At 39.3% G+C, this 17637-nt stretch overlaps 1 long non-coding RNA gene across 1 annotated transcript in view; it reads right to left on the reverse strand.

The window, feature by feature from the left end:
• The window catches only part of LOC116382947 (uncharacterized), a 32991-nt gene extending 15575 nt beyond the window's left edge, over positions 1-17416 (reverse strand). Inside the window, exons 1-2 of the long non-coding RNA XR_004212746.1 lie at positions 16854-17416; positions 8429-8566 (exon numbers count right to left, since the gene is read on the reverse strand). This is a non-coding gene — a long non-coding RNA (uncharacterized LOC116382947). The remainder of the gene's footprint in view (positions 1-8428; positions 8567-16853) is intronic.
• Positions 17417-17637: the final 221 nt, after the last annotated feature.

Below are 17637 nucleotides of genomic sequence, written 5' to 3' on the forward strand. Positions count from 1 at the left end.
TCAATCACTATCTGCCCTGTCTCAAGGCCAGATTCACGAAAGCCATTACAACGCAAACACTCTCATAAAGTTTTGCATCTGAATGAAATTATCCATGTGTATAAATGCACTTGAGGCCAATGTGTCGGTTGTGAGAGGTGAGAGTCAGAAGCCCTTCTGGACCCGAAAGACTCCGACATGCTTAATTGATTTGGGAGGGGCTCGGAACCTATAGGGCTCATTTAACTTTTAGTGCTGATCGTGGTTTTTCAATGAGGCTCATTTGCATAGAAAATGGGGGATTTTACCTAAATACGTGCAAATAGCAGTTCACCCTTTACGGGTGCTTTGAGAATTATGCAGTTTTGTTTTGTCTTATTTGCACAAGTTTAGCACCTGCGAAAGACACGCAATCGTTTTTTAAACTTTCCTTTCTGTGTTTACATTTTTATCTTCTTAGCCTACATTAAATCAACGCAGGCACACTTTGAACAAGCTATTCATACTAAATCATCTGTCAGTGTCTGGTGCAAGGCTCAAGTAGAGATACAGCTTCATATACTAAGCAGCCATGTCTCCCCAGAATGTTGCATGATGTGTACACAGTGTGATATTCTCACAGGTCACCGTCACAAATATTGTACAAAAAGTATTTTTAAGCTTTTAATGGGTTGATGGGGTTCTGGGTACAGCAATTGCGCAGGGTTGGCGTGGCCTGTGGTGGTGGGGCTCAATGTGATATTTTTTCATGAAGCCCAAAATCCGTGGGCGGCGCCCCTGCTTTCAGTACATTAAGCAGTGCAGCTTTTATGGTTTTAGTGACAAGTGTGGCGATAGAGGACTGTAGGAGAACAGCCATTAGGTTTGATGTACTTACAGTACGTGTTGACGACTAACAGTTGGGTCTGGCAGTTGGGTCTGGCAGAGAGAACAGGAATGGGATGATTTGTAAGAGGTGAGAGGGTCCTGGCTTCGCATGAGCAGAGGAAGTGATGGATGGGGAACCAATTACACTGGTGTTAGGGCCCTGGGGACGTCAGTAGTAGTGGGGCTGATCAGAACAAGTGGATGTAAAGGTTGGTATTAAGAAAAACGAAACAACATTTTTTCAGTAAACAACAAGAGCATTCAAGTACATGCTGAAATATTACATTTCTTTGTTTACCAGCACACTACATAATTACATTAGTACACTGTTCCAACCAAGGAAATCTACAGATGATTAAACAATGTCCCCATCATCAAGATGTCAGTGTTTGCCTTTTTTCGATTGTAAATCCAAAATCACGTTATGTTAGCCACATTGGTGGTTGTTACAGTTATATTACAGCAAACTAGAGGAATCACATTTTATTGAAGTTAAAATCTTTCAGTCGCTTTCTGTGCCAGGAAGTGGCCTGGCATCACTTCAAATGCAACTAAGCAAGCTTAGCATAATACTGCTAGGCTGCAACTGCCATCACTTGCAATCAGTTACACTTGCATAAGAAATGATCCTGATTTGGCCAAGGTTCTCTTGGTTCAGACAAATGAGAAGAAATAAGCCTTATTGACACTAAAACACCATAACATGCATTGTATCAGGTTACATTTCTCTTACGATTAAGTTGATAAGTTGATGGCTAGTGCGTGTTTTAGTGCCTTGTAGGCACATACACTTACAGTATATAGCACCTTAGAAATTGGTGGGTCTCCAGTACCAACCTTCAAATGATCAAACCAATGCAGACTAAAATTACTGCACCTGATTAGGATTATATGATAGCCTTGCTAGCTTGGGCTTTCTTGTTGACATCATAGCATAATTTCCTCTCTGTTCTGCTCAATGACCCCGTTTTTTTTTACCCTCTTTCCTCTTCTGTTGGTATAAACAGACAGTAATGGCGTCTGCATTTTCCTTCCCCCTCACTGGTCCTTCACATGGCTCAGCAGCTTAGCTTGACAGCTCCGCTGCCTGTGAGTTCAATTGGTGGAGTTGAAAGCCTTTTGCAGCGTTGGGGTTTCGACTGATAGAATCCTCCATTTACTTTTTGCCCTCAGGCGATGAGAGAAAAAGAATAAGGTTAAAGCCACGCTGGTAGCAGAGACTAAATGGAACATGATCCTAAAAAAAACACATAGAAAAATGCAAGACAAAAGTAAGAGTTGTAAGAGGGAACATACAGAAGATAAGCGTGGCACACTTGTTAAAAATTAAGTTTTGGTTCCAGGGGTTAATTCTGTGTCAAGGCCTTTCATCAATAACCTTGGTTGTTTGAAAGACATCAGCTGAAAATATGCTTTGTGATCAAATGCACACAGTGAACACTGCCAAGGTTCATCACCTATCTCAACTTCTTCCAAACCTTGCAGCACTGTATGTCATTTCTTCACAAAGAACAGCTCACGTAGTTTTTCAAAGCGGAAGCAATCATGCAATAAGATGTCTGCAATTAATAAAGTAACCTCAGAGAAATAAGAGTTTTAACTTTTCATATATAGTGAGGAAGAGGACATTCATTAATTGTATTAATTTTTTTGTCATGATATGACACCCAGCCCAAAGTGGGGGGGGGGGGGGTTAGTATTCAAGATCTAGACAAAGAGCTGGCTTGGATGAATCCCTAGCAAGGCTCTAAATTGGCTGATGTGGAATAAAAATGTATATGTGTGATTTGTAGTTGTGATGGCAAATGTCTGATGAATGACAGCTGGTTGTCAGGAATTGCCGGGGAGTTGTTGACAGGCAGCAGAGGTCACTGTAGTGTTGTTAGTGATGAATGAAAGATCTTGCAGAGGGCAGAAACAGCCTTGAAAGAGGGTCTACTCTTGTCAAGGCTGAGCTTGAGGGGATGGGCAGGCAACCACAAATGAATGCTCCGGACTGTGTATTGCCAGAGGGAGATGAAAGGCTAGGTTGAGTGACATCGGCATAACAATGGTAGGTAATATTATTGAATGACAGAACAATGCCATTTCTAGTGTAAAAAGGAAAGCAGCTGCGACCAGGTCCAAAGGTCTTCTATAGGAGAGGATATTTAGTGTGGAAATTAACACAAGACTACATCGCTAGTTGCTACGAGATGAATGATGAGTTCAGGTCAGACATGTATAGTTGAGCAAGAGCCATATGAATGTTTCTGGTATTGAATGCAATGGGACAGCTTTACCAGTGACAAGTGCCTCAGTGACAGCTGAACATATACATTTTGTTATATTTGTGCTGACATCACACATTCATCATCAGTGACATCAGGCTTTATGCATGCAAAATTCCAAAACAAGCACCTGAACAAGTATCAAGACTCCTGATTTTTGTACAGTGCCTAGGAGAGTGGGTCTGATGAAGGCTTGATTATGTAATCAATTGAACACGAAATAGGAAAAGATGTGTAATTTGAATTCACACATTTTATCATGCTGAGATAACAAAAGGATTATATAATCATATCAGTAAAATGCATATTGCACACGGGAATAAGCAAATGAATTGATTAAAAACAACACTTATGAACAACTTTAATCTTACCATTCATCCCATATCACGCATTTTCTCAAGGGCCAGGCATGAAGCCTGCTTGTTGTTGAAACAGTGCCATCCTTTGGTCTCTTGTGTCAGTTTCTTTTGATTGTTTCACTTTCATTAGTTTTTTACTGTTCTTTTAAATGTTTGCACTGAATGCTGGTCCTGTGTGTGGGTAGTAATTTGGGCCCCTGGTGCAAAATGTTGGGCTTTTGTAGACATGTTCGAGTAGTTCATTCGTAGGTCATTATAGAAGCATGTTTCTGATTTGTGCGACAGTAATAGTCAAGGCTTGGGTAAAAAGTCAATATCAAGTGAGTCAAAAGACACTTTAAATGGATGGTTCTCATGTTGAAGCCATTTATATAGTTGTTTGATTTTACTTTATTAGTGTTGGGTCAGGCTCACTGTCTGAAATAATAATAGAATTATTGACAAGTTCAAACTAGCCTATTGAGCATCCAGCTGTAACCCTGCACTATTTTTGCTATTTTCCATTGTTGGATGGAGCTGCTATTCAAGTGGAAAATACAACTGTGTTCGCACACAGCAAGTCACATGAAATGAAGCGTACACGAAATAGTAGGTCAAATGTACAAGAAAAGCCATGCAGCGACTAACCATTAGTCATTTCATAGAAAAACATTATGGCTGGACTGCCTTTTGTGTGATTATGAAAACATATTTTTAATAGATTATTAATAGGATAGATCAAATGTTTGCATTGGGTCTTAACTTAAAGTATCACACACTATCAGAGGCGTAGGGTCATTTTGAAGGAGACGGACACAGATGTAGCAGACACACATTTCTTCATGTGTTCTGTTTATTTTCGTTTTACACTTCAGATGTTTTGAGGAGGAATAACATTTAGGGTAACACTATAATTTCACACTATGAAGCATTAGTTAAGTATGAGTAAACACTTAATTCATCATTTATAAAGCATTGTTCCTACATTAACACTCATTAGTATGCAATTCACAACAGTTATAAATGTTTTATTCTTCATTAATAAGCTCGTCTATTATGTGTTTCATGATTGTGTTTTCATACTTTGTAAATTATGGATTCCCCATTTGTAAATGAAGTATTATATATATTACAAACCAATTATTGAGGAGTTGTAGATCATTTATAAAGTGTAAGTAAATGATTAAGAACTTATTTAGATGTACATTATTCATGCATTTAAATATATATAATGATTTAGATATGCACTAATGGTTAGGAACTATGTTAATATATGCTTTATAAACGCGTATTAACACTGCAATTCATAATTAATTCAGGTAGTTACTAGTCGTCAGGAAATTTTTTGTTTTGTGTGACCTCATCTGAAGTGAGGACTATTTATGCCTTACAAAGCATTTATAAATGACATTGAAAGGCCAGCAGTGCCTCAAAACACAGTTTTTCAACAGAAAAGGCAAATAGACACAACACAATCTAATCAACTCCTCCCAAAATTAAACATGATCACACCTCCTGCAATTAACTTTAGCCATTTTAATAACCATAACAATGATCTTTACCCAACCCTCACCAGGTGTATTACCTGCCTAACCTGAATGATAGCTTAACCACGGTTCATTTGCCATAACCATGATCTGTGAAGTTGTAACCTTACAGTTGTTGCCATGTGCAGATATTTTATGAAATGAAACTTTAAAACATTTTGAAAGCTATTGTCAAACAAGACCTCACGCTAGTGGTTATGTAAGGCTGTCATTACAGCGGTGCTTTAAGCTAATTGCTAAAATCAATAAACATCAACATGTTCTCAATGACAATGCTAAGATTATGATCTTATTCTGGTATAATATTCACCATTGTCACCGTTTTAGCTGAGCATATTAGCATATTAGCATGGTATAATGTGATAATTACCACATTAGTTGTGGACCGACCAAGCGACAGACCAACAATGCCATAGAGCCATGCCATTAAATGCTTCCAGGGTTTTAGAATATCGTCCCATATCGATGTTCTTTTTTGGCAAAGGGGTTGTGAAGTGTAGATCAAGAATCTGTAAAACTCCCAAAAGTATAACATTTTTCTTTTGGATATTGTGCATTTAGCTGTGGACTACTGCCACACCAGGGCCATTTGTTTTCAAGTTCAGCTTCAACAGTCTTTTTTAACTTTTACAAAATGAATCAGCATTTATCTGTACTTCTTCTCTCCCTGAGCTAAGCTGTTATTGAGCTTGAAAATAACTGGCACTGCAGACACCAGGGGCCAAAATCCCTGAATGACAGCAGAAATCAGACAGGTAATGGTAAAAACAATCACAGAAAACACTTGCCTACAGAATAGTGATGCAACTGTTGTAGCTAACATCAAAGTACATTTCCAGACTTATTGGGTCAAAGAACCCAATTAGGACCAGGTGTCTGAGATCATGACGCCGGTGTTCTTCAGTATATTTCAGTCGACCATGCCCAGAACACCTGCTGGAAAGTACCTTGGGTTTTCTGTTAAAGGTAATAAAACCACCTAAATTGAAGAAGAGGCAGTCACACGATACTGAAGTCATCCCAAATCACCGAACCTCATAGACTGTCAATAAATGTCATTTGAATTCTAAAAAACAGTACATTGGTTTAGTGGGCTCATTGCATTATTCTATGTAAAAGCAGGAAAGCAACACATGTTGAAATTACAGCGAGAGACAGAGGGAGACCATGAAAGAAAGTAAGACACCATATGGGCTGTGAAACATCTGTTGCCCCAGGGGCCGGCAGGAACCGATGGTGCCCCATTACTCCCATGGATAATACATTATTATGACTGAATAAATAAATAAACCATTAAGTCACTTAAAATTATCCTCAGCCCTTAAAGGTTTCAGAGATTTCACTGTTCATCTGTTTCATTATGCTATTGTAGTACTATATATGCAGGAGAGTGAACTATTTTATGGGATATTGGCACTGGTGTCAGTGACACTCAGCTTCTTGCTTTTTGCCTGTGACTGCTGAACACCACCGCCTCCTTCTTATGTATTATAGCTTAATCACGCACTATTTAGCAGTAGAGAGACAGTAATAGTTTAACTGTTTAATCGTTTATAATTGTTCAGGCCCCATACTCAAAATGACAAGAATAACCAATGAAAGACGGGCAAAGTTTAACCACTGGGCTTATTGTACACACTTAACGCACATAATGCGTTTAAGGGCTCAGTAAGACTGTGCAGTAAACATGACTTTGTCCTGAGGCAAAACATCTGCAACAGACATTAACTCAGTTGTTACAGTTATTATAAGAGAACTCTATCTGCTTAAACCCTTTGTTTAACAGCACCCTACATTTGTTTTGCTTGTATTCAAAGCATGTTTGCGTTGTACTTGAGAATTTTCTGTTTTACATTTTTGTTTTTGCAACTGGAATTCTTAAATAATTTCCTAGTCTGGATTTGTAACATGTGGGACTTATTTTTGAAACCCAACTCTTAAAAGCAAAATGCAAGTGGTCAATGATTTTTTTAGGGGGGGAATCTAATAATTCATCCTTCATCCCAAACCAGAGACCATCTTGTGACGGGATCACACCAGCTGCAACGACGCTGTTTGGGCCAATGGCCCCTTCCCCACTTCCTAACCCTTCCTAACCTATTTTTAGTGGCCATGGTCGGACCACACCCATCTTCAAACTCAGCCTTCATTTTGATGTCAACTTATGTCCAAGTACTAAAACCTTCTTCAGTGATAGATAGATTCTATCCCACTATAGTAGGTGTCCCCTGTACCACATTTTTGTCATGATCACACACACACACGCGCACACGTGCACGAACGCATGGACTCACAAGGTGACAACAGTACCAGCCGCCCACCACACGCTGGAAACAAAGGTGTAACAGCGACCTTAAAAAGTAATTATAATGACATCACTTTATGTCATTAAGTAGGGACACGCGGCCGACCATCACCGACTCCTTCAGTTGTTCTGTTAACACTGCAACATGCTACTACATTCGATTTTGTCATCTCCACATAAGCTGACAGTAGACTCCAAATAGAAATGTCAATCAGTTAATATTTGATAAATCAAACTATGCCATGAGTTCATGGCCATTCCTTAATGTGTTGCATTATCTCTGCCATATTAAATTACATAAAGTAAAATAACTTAAATCAAACAGACTCTGGCAGATGTCTACATTAGTGTGAAATGACTTGGCATGATTAAATAGACCTCCTAGACCTAGATTCAAGACAATTATTTAAAAAAACAAATGTAGTCAGAATCTTGAATACCGTTTTCTAACAGCAGTGTACAACATGTGGTTCTGAATACACTAAAGGAGGGTATTCTCTGTCGGCTTGCCATCAGCTCTGAAACAAAGCCTTAAGAGGAAAAAAAAAAAACACCAAGGGATTGTTAGAATTCCAACGACTGTGTTAAAATAGCAAATCATTAATCTATTTGTCCACTTTCCTGCCCGACAATTCAATATACAGTCTGCCAATCCTCACAGGTTTTCACGCACTGTCATTGTGTGGCCAATATTTGCTTATTGGACTGGCTGTGTTTGAAAGGTGCCAACTCTCCAGTTGGAGACACACTAAAGTATTATTGGGCAGATTTGCTCCAGATTTGTCCACTAAAAACAATGAAGGGAAAATCCCAAACGAAAGCTTTGTTGGATCAGCTGTAATCACTGATTGTGTTTGTTCTTTAAAATTATAAATTCAAGAAAAAGATAAGTGCAATAACACCAAAGTAATGTGTTAGCCAGGGTTTCCCTGGCAACACCAATGATGTGTCCCAGATACATACTACATGCTGTAACCTAGTTGTGAGTATATCGTGTGTTTATAACATTATTTAGTACACTCAAAGTCATGCATGCATACATAATGCATACACTTGATTGTTGAGTATTGTGGGTGGTGATGTGAGTATTCTATGATGGAAACAAGGAAAAGAAACACTCACAAAATCTTCAGAGAAACATTCGGCCTTCTTTAGTTCAGTTGGCTTACATCAGATTGATCAGACTGATGGCTCCCCTCTTGTTTTGTTGTTGCCACAGAAAGTAAATCACAAAGGGGCTGACCATCTTTGATGCGTACCCTGCATTAACATAAAATGATGTTCCATTATTTCAAATGAGCTCACCTTGCCTCTAATTATCCAAGTACAGTATATTGAGAATATTGTATTCTCTTTCATAAAATATCATCGACCCTCACACTAACATTCTCTATTTAGTGTCAAACATCCCTATTATTCCCCGTAATTGGTCATAACATCATGAGATCATTTTACATTGCATGCTGCTGTACAGTTAGAAAGATTTCCTTATTATCGAGCAAAATGTCTCAATTTGATTCTACTCAATTGTCTCTTTGTGCATGAAACTATCAGGTGTTTATTTCAGTAACATCATGAGCCTGTTTATGCTTTAAAATGGGGGATATCGCTGTTTTTGAGTGCATTCATACACTCTACAATGAAAAAATTGCATATTAATACAACACATTCATCAATTAAATTGTTTTATTGATTAAATTCCACATCTGCAAAGAGAAGATTTTCTACCAAGCTTTACATGCTGTACTATTGACTTTAACTTACAATTTGAGTGCTTTGAAAATGTGGCAATATTGCTAAATTTCCAAACTTGAACATATTGAAAGAAATGTGCTACAAAATGAAGTACACACTGTACTCACTGTATGCAGTGTAAATGCTTTTTCAATCAACCACAGAAAACATTAACCACCTCATCATTCGTTCAAAGATGTACGACTAAACAATGTATGAATAGCATATAATAGCCCCTTCCTCACCTATGTATTAATGTGAGGTCTCCTTTTTGAAGTAGGTATAAAGCACAAGTAAATGCATTTATCAATCTCACTGAGCCTTATCGAAACCTCACAAAGTAGTGAATGAGTCTACTGCAAGTACCACAAAATGGATACACCCAAATGTACTTAAAAATTGTATTCCTGTCATCCAACAGCAGCCAATAACTACATCATAATAAATTACAAAAGCTCCCAGTTTCTGTTTGTGTGATCAGCTGAACAGACTGATATTAGCATTATCACTTTGTAGTCTTAGGTTCCCAAAGGAATCGTCATTGGATGAGATATCAAAATAGCTTCCGCTCCTCACACCCCCAATGACTCCACATTCATCAGTGGAGGAAATTAAATTAAGGCCCTGACAACTTGATAATAAGGATTTGGTTGGGGAATAAAGAACATTTTTGAGGTGTAACGAGCTCCCATTATTCATAAAGCATAATTATAGAGGCCGGTGTGTAAATTAAAGAATACTGCCCTCGTCGTCATTGTGATTGTGAGGCAAAGAGAAATAATGGTTAACACTGTGTGTGTTGTCTGTGGCACCCAGTAGTTTGTAACATATTCGCCTGTAATATATTCGTTTGTAAGATATTCGCTTCGATACAAGCTCACATTTCGGAAGCTCTGTCTGAATATGATCTCGTCTTTGGGTCCAACTCGTGGCAGTAAAACAATATTGTTAATTATTTTTGCAAAGTTTCAAAAGATTTGAACGTGTATTCGTTTGTTTCTTCCCCCGATATCCAACGAGCTTCATCTCGTCGAAGGCGCTCACATGCATATGTATGCTTGGAAGTTGTTTGGGTTTCTCAATATGTTTATTTTAAAATCTTTTTTTAGCTTTACTCATAATGTTGTGTTATTCCAAAGTAGATTGTCTTGATGTTGGAAATTATAATGAGATTTATGTTTCTAGGACACCATCGGAAATGAGGCTTTAGTCTCAGTAGGATATTTCAAGCACTCATCTGCTGTTTTTTTATTTATTATTTGAATCAAATAACAAAGCAGAAGATGATAGACAGGAAGAAAAGAAACAAAGGAGATTTGAGGCTTCGTTTGAGTGCCGCACAACCAAACAATGAATAAAATGAAACATGAAAATGTTTTGAGGAAGTGGCCTTGCAGGGGTGCTATCAGTATGTTTCTCAGCTGTTCATTGGGGATGAATCAAAATCAAGAAGGATATCAATGTGGGAATTAATTAATAGTGATATATTGACAATAAAATATGACAAATGTTTTAAAAAATTGGGGTAATATGTCTTCGATATGTCTGACCTGTGCCCTTGGGTGTGTTCTGGAGGGCAATTTTCAGCATATTGATCAATTTAAATTGATTTTGCTGTAATATAGGGATGTAACTGTTTAATCATTGCATAATTTTTACGTTATTATGATTATTCATTATTATATGAATCATATTGTCATTATTATTTATATATTGTCCATTCATAATGTTATTATTAAATACTTTGAAATCATGTTTTTAGTTAATAAAGACTGCACGTGGATCAGACATCATGATATTTTTGTCTTTCGACATGGTAACTGTGACAGATTAGGCAACCATGAATTCGTCATGAATTCTTGAAGTGACTTGGCTGGGAGACAGCAGATGTACATGTCCCCGACCAAACATAGATGGTAATCCTTCACAACCTGCACGAGGTACATAGATGATCAGGAAGGAGGCGTGAGGGAGCGTTCACCTCACAGCACCATCGACATCGCTCCTTATTTGTGAGCGGAAGAGCACTGGTAATGTGAGTAGTACGAGTGTGTCGCGGCCACGGCAGTGGTTTCCTGTTTGCCTTTCTGCTTGTCTTCCAGTCTACCTGGCTAGTGCATACTAGTAGAGGAACGAAGCGCAATCGGTGTGGCCATCAATCATTTTTAAAAGGCCCCCATGTCTCTTGGGCCTTGCCATTACCGGGGAGTAGTCAGCCTGCGCTCTTTGTAGTTGTTCCTGCAAGCAACAAGTGACAAAGCTGGCAACATTGAAGTGTAAAGAACACTTTAAAAAAACTGTCACATGAGTAACACAGAGGTTTTTTAAGTGTGACTTTTGACTCCAGTCGTCATGCCACCAGAGTAATGGGTGACGAGGAGCAGATGTGACTGTGTCTGTTATTGCCTCACTCAAGGCTGAACCCCGGGAACATCACAAGTCTAATGAAGACGACTCTGATGTTTTGAGAGAAATAGAGCATGCGATGTTGGGGGACCTCTGTGACAGATACTCTGATCAAGACGCTCTTCTCACAGGTAAGCCAAGGTAATACATTCTTGCTCTGAATGGTTTCTATCGTACCTTGTGTTTGGGAGTGGGTGTGCGCCCATATGCTCTAATATCCTTTTCCCTTTTTAATCAGCATCGACATTGGACCCACACATCAAAGGAGCTGCCTCTCCTTGAAGTTAAGTACGCTTGACTAGCTGCTGAGGTGAATGACAACCAGGTAGGCCTACAACAACAAAAACAACAACAGGAAATTGACCACATCTAAGCTGCTTTTGAAAGGGCTCATTAAGCTGTCACAGACTACTGGAGGAGTATTTATTGGACCTGATTTCATAAACCTAAAATTTGTGAGTGAGTGAATGGCTCACTTAGCACCACAGTGGGCTAGAATCTCTCCAACGGAGACCTCTTGAACCTGGAACGTGCGGTTGAATTAATAATCATGCGGAAAACTTCGAGCTTGTATCATATCTTGCTTTCATAGTTACTTACACACGCACTCATTCACACATCTCCCCAGTCGGCCGCTCTCATTAGCTCACCAACGTCCTTCCCCTGACAGTATTGAAAGGTTTAAGTTGGTGCTGTGACTACTACCATTACTGCTACTGCCACAACTGATATGTCTATTTCTGGGACCGACATGTAAGACCAACACTGTTCGGCTGACATCCTTCAGCACATATTAAAATCCATCATCTTTAGTCTTCTAGTTTTGTAGCATGGTCTTAGGTCTTCAGTGCTTGGTATGGTGAAATTGAGCTCAGCAAGTTGCACAGCAGAACGTTTAAGGGTATTTTTTTCACCTAATTAACAATATTTATATTCTCCCACACATTCTGTATTCATCATTAATTTGGTTCAAAATGCACTGAATGATGAATAGGAGACCAGCAACACTGTCAGCTAGAGGAAAGGGAGGCAGGCGAGCACCAGAACCAGGCAGTAAAATAAGAGGTTTTCTGAAGGGAATCTGGTGCTCGGAAGCTGTAAGTGATGGAATAATTGACTCCAAAACAAACCTTGAACATAGTCACTTACCAAAGCATTAGTGACAGAAACGTGTCAATAAATCATTTTGTTTAGCCGCCATGTCTGCCAATCACTGACATAAAAGTTGATATTTGAAACCCCAAATTTTATATTTGGTGAGCAATTTTTTACGATCAAGCTATGACAGAGATGTCTAGAGTCTATTCAGTGTGTTCTTCTTAAAAACGGCATAATGCCAACTTTCACAACTTGCAACTGATTAATCATTATTTCAACAGCAGATAATAAAAAGTGTCATGGGATTCAAAGGGTCACCAAAGTTGCTGAGTGAAGGTGAAGTAAAAGATTTAAGTTAAGTCAGTATATATTAAGTAGAGCATAGGCAGGAGACTATAGAAACATTCATTCATATGAGAGTGTTCTGTATTATTAATCGTATAATTACAGAATACAATATAAAGAGCATCAAAGTAAACTCTGAAACTTTCAACAAAAACACAGTTGATTCTTTTCTCATCTCACACTACTGCAAAATGAACATCTTCCCTACAAGTTGTTTGGCCATGTGTTTGAGTTAAGATGCCTCAGGGTAACTACTAGTCCTGAGGCTTTGAGGAAATTGTACCATATAGCAGATGTTAATGAAACATTGAAATGTTGAAGTGAAAAGGTGCCTATGAAGTCACTGAACTAAACTGTTTATAGTTTACATTCTTGCCAAGTCCTTTAAACATTTCACCTGTAGGAAATAAGAACTCTAAACTGCTCAACATATCGATCTACTGGACTTCTTCTCTGAAAAAGTAGTTCCTCCCTTTGAAATGAGGTCTCACTGACGCTCTTAAGGATGGATGTTGTTTGCTTGAAACTATAACTTACGAATGTGCCTTTTTTTTTTTCCTTTTCAATGTCTGTCTGTCTTGTTCAAGCGTTACAAAAAGACAGCATATTTTCACAGCAGGATCAAACTACAGCAGAGCAGAGAAAAGGCTGCTGCACCGTGCTTCGCCTTGAGTCAAACATCTTGAGTAGCTAATGGGGAAGGTGCGCCACTTGTGGTGCCTGTGGAGTTTCATCTACAGTCTTTCTTACAGTACTTGTGTCACATTTAGCCCTTTGAGTGATGGCAGCCTTACAGTAACGGACTGATAAGTGTTGCAGCCACGTTAGAGAGAAACTCTGGACATACGTAAATGTACCCTGTCGCCCTTCAAATCAGTTATTGCATTCTTGCTGTGAAGTTATCAATCAGTGTCCCCAAACTTTTTCATTTGCTCTGCTGAAATTGTCAAATGAGGTGCATCCAAAGCCTTTAAGTACTGAGGGCTTACAGCTAGTATGTCTGCAAAATGAAGCATAGCATTAAGACGTCTTTTTCCCCTAATTTTTATTAGGACAAATATAATTTTATTGTCAAGTGATGGTTATTGCTAAAGATACATTCCAGGCTCCTTGCCCCGTCTGTTTAACGTCTTGGTCTGGTTTCCTGTGAAACACGACTTTAAAATTGAACAGCTCTTACAAGAAATGTATTTTCTGGCTCAAATTTTAATGCTGGTCAATAAAAAGTGCTGAGTAAGGCTTCTGAATTCATAGAGGAAGATACCAATAAAAAAAAAAAAGCTTTGATTCAAAAGCTTTTTGAAGAAGACCATTCTTTTGATCCACTGCCCCGAAAAGCAAATGTTACTGCTCAGCCTGACAAATTATTAAATGCTCCCAGCTCAAATATTTTCTCATTCTCTCCCCTGCATGGGCCAGTGTTTCATTTCTATGGCAAGCACGAGCTGCCATTTGCAGACGATGAGAGCAAATGTTAATAATTTGCCCCTTGTGCATTACTGTGCCAGAGGAGCCATAGGGCTGGGAGCTAACATAGTGGTAAAGAGAGGGGGGGGGGGGGCTGACTTGGGTATTTACATAAGGTCATGTGATTGAGTTGTTCCCATAGATTTATCCGTTCCCTCAACACACTTGGGTGGGGTGAGGAATAAGAGATGTCCGTGTGTGTGTGTGTGTGTGCCGCCTCACGTTCTTCAGTGGCTCCAACTGAGAAATGGTGACACATCCTATAGATATAATCCTCTCCAGATTATGTGATAGTCTGTCAGGATCATTGTCTTCTACGCTACAGATGGTGCACAAGCAACTATAGAGAGCGTTTAACATTTCTGCAGCAGGTGTCGGTGTGTAGTCTTGTCACCTGTTTAATTTCTTCCTCTGCTTAGTCCTTTGAGACTTGCCTCTGATTAAGGTATATAGAACCTACCATTATGTTAATTCACCATTTTGGATATGACTGTTTTTTCAAAGGAAGAGGGTCATCCCACTTAAATATGAAATATATTGAACGCCATCTCCTATCTGCTCTGTATGTTGTTTCAGGTTTTGTTTTCTAAAATCAGGTGCATTTTGACCCAATAAAAACAATTTTTGTACAATACAATTGAGACAAAAACTAAATAAAAGTTAACCTTAGAAAACGAGAGCCTTGACAAAATGTATCAAGTCTTTCGTCAATGCTTGAAAACTACAAAATAATCTGAAAAATGGAAACATTTTCAAATGAACTGATTCTTGTTTTAGTGGAACGTCTTAATCATAAAACAGTATCCTCCGCTGCCCAAAATATCTCTTATTCAGAAGCGGATTTAGCCTTTGACCTGTTGTGCTACCATTAAGAAGAATCAGGTCTGTGTCAGTAGTTTTATCTGACGTTAGCATTCTTAGAAGTAACTCATTTGTGGAATAGATCAATCTACAATCCACTGAGAATTAGACAAGAAGAGACAACAAAACAGCTGGGACAAGCTACAAAGACATGCAGACCACCATGCTGACATTTATAGAAAAGTAAGACAATGTAACTTCATCAAGTGCTGTGGTTGTGTGTATCATTGCCATCTAATGCTGTGTTCTATTTGAATTGGGTTTTTCTGAATTTCCGAGTCGAACATTTCACCTGGAACGCCCCGTGAAGTCCAACCTGTAAAGTCTGACAAACCTCACCAACCCTGACCTGAAAATCCAAAAGGGCTGCTCCTCGCATCAACAGTAGAAAAGCTGTAGTCAATACTGTTTATTGGCACTACTGCGGTGTCTTAATAAAGTTGTCACGTACACAATATTGTCCAACTTCTATCTGGGGACGTGTTGCCATGGTGTTTGTAAGCTTAAAAGACGAGTAATGCGTTTTTACCAATTGGTATTACTAGTAATGGCTAACCTGGCCAAGTTTTCCGACTTTTTTAATGAAACACAGTTAACTCTAATGTCACATCATTTCCAGCTCTGACTTTGGATTTCCGAGGGAAATTGAACGCAGGATCAATCTTCCCTGAGATATTTATTAAAGAAACGGCACATTTTCAGTTTAAGACGGTCACTATAGAATGTGGCGGTGCAAGAAATAAACTGTTTTTATCTAAAAATATATAAGTTTTGGGCTATCAAATATATTTTTGTTCCGGTATTGAAGAGCTTCAGAGAATTTAGCTTAACAGACAAAGCGAGTACAGCACATTAGAAATGGACATTTCCAAAGGTTGATGTGATTGAGTTTAAACTTGGGCAGCTTTTTTTTTTCTCTCTCTGCACAAACTGAATGGTTGTCTCATCCAAAGCTAAATGGTTTTACACAGCAGAGAGGGAAGAGCGAAGGCGGGAGGAAAAGCAGGTCAGTTGTTGACATGAACGAATGGCTTACAGCGGTGCAACACACACCGTAGTGACCCAGATACGACCCAGTCCAAAGCTAGATGCGAGTGAATATTATATTATACAAGTCGCTGTATCTGCATTGACTGTTCAAGATAAGCTACAGAAACATTTAACCAAAAGTCCTTCTTTTGTGTGTGTGTGTGTGGACATCAGGGCACATTTATGGTTATGTGTGTGTTGTTGTGCACTTCTGCCCTTACAATATTTGTGTGTATTTCAAAAGTAACTCAACAATGAGGGAGTGAGAATGACAAAACACTCCCAAGTGAAAATGTGATGTTCTCAATGATTTCTTAAGTGCGCAGGAGATAAAAACGACCCCTGCACTGTGAATTATTGCCCTAATGTTGAAGCCACATGGTGGTGCTGGTGGACTGCTGACCGTGGGCCGTCAGCGGTTTATCTGTTGCAGACACACACTGCCTCCTTTCAAACCCACACCATCTCATTCTCGCCACCTCCCGCTTTGACTTATCGCATCCTTTTGCTCGCGCCCTCCCTTTCCCCCTCCTTAACATAATATGAGATGAGGTGAAGTGTTCTGGCAAATTAAGTGAAATTAAGACAAGAGAACAGCTCTACTCACCTATGTCGTGGGTGATTTCTATTGCACGGCCACTGATGGAGCCCTTGCCTGTGCTGTCCTTGGAGACGGGTGTTGATGACAGACTGCAGACCATGAAAGGAGTGGGAGTGTTGCATCCAGTGGAGGTGGGGGTGCCTGCACGACACATTACCATTCACCCTCTGTGGTTTGTTTTGTTCTCTTTTCACACTTCGCTATTTTTTTCCTCATCCCTTTTTTTTTTCTTCCATATCCTCTTTTTGGCTATGTGCCCCCCCCTCCTTCCTTGTCTGCCTTTGTCCTTCCAGTTCCCTGTCTCTCTCCAGTCTTCTGTGTTGGTCTTGTCATCCGCTGAAATCTTGAAGTCTTTTCCATCTCTCCCTCTTCCACCAATTCTGCTGTTATCTGTCCCACCACTTTTTTTTTTACCAATATCTACCTTTTCCTCATTCTGCCAACCTCTTCCCGTGGCACCTGTCTAATTCTCCTTGTACCCACTCTGTGGTGCCACTCATAGCTTGCTCCTTCACCCTCCCCTTCTTCCTTTCCTGGCTCTCTCTGCCCTGGCAGTCTGACAATTGTTGGAGCACACACCGCTAAGCAGTTATCACCAGCTCACAGAGACGTGTGTGAGTGCGAGTGTGTGCATGCGCTTATGTATGTTTGGTAATAATAGAATGAGAGTGCATATACGTGAGTATGTGTGTCACTGTGTGCATTATTCTATTTATATTGAGGTGTACAGCTCTTGTGTTCAGCAAAACAATACAAACAATGTGTCAGACAGGTTTGTATTATATTGCAG

Source organism: Anarrhichthys ocellatus, unplaced genomic scaffold (genome assembly GCF_004355925.1).
Source record: "Anarrhichthys ocellatus isolate YVR2014 unplaced genomic scaffold, GSC_Weel_1.0 scaffold6, whole genome shotgun sequence".
NCBI lineage: Eukaryota > Metazoa > Chordata > Actinopteri > Perciformes > Anarhichadidae > Anarrhichthys > Anarrhichthys ocellatus.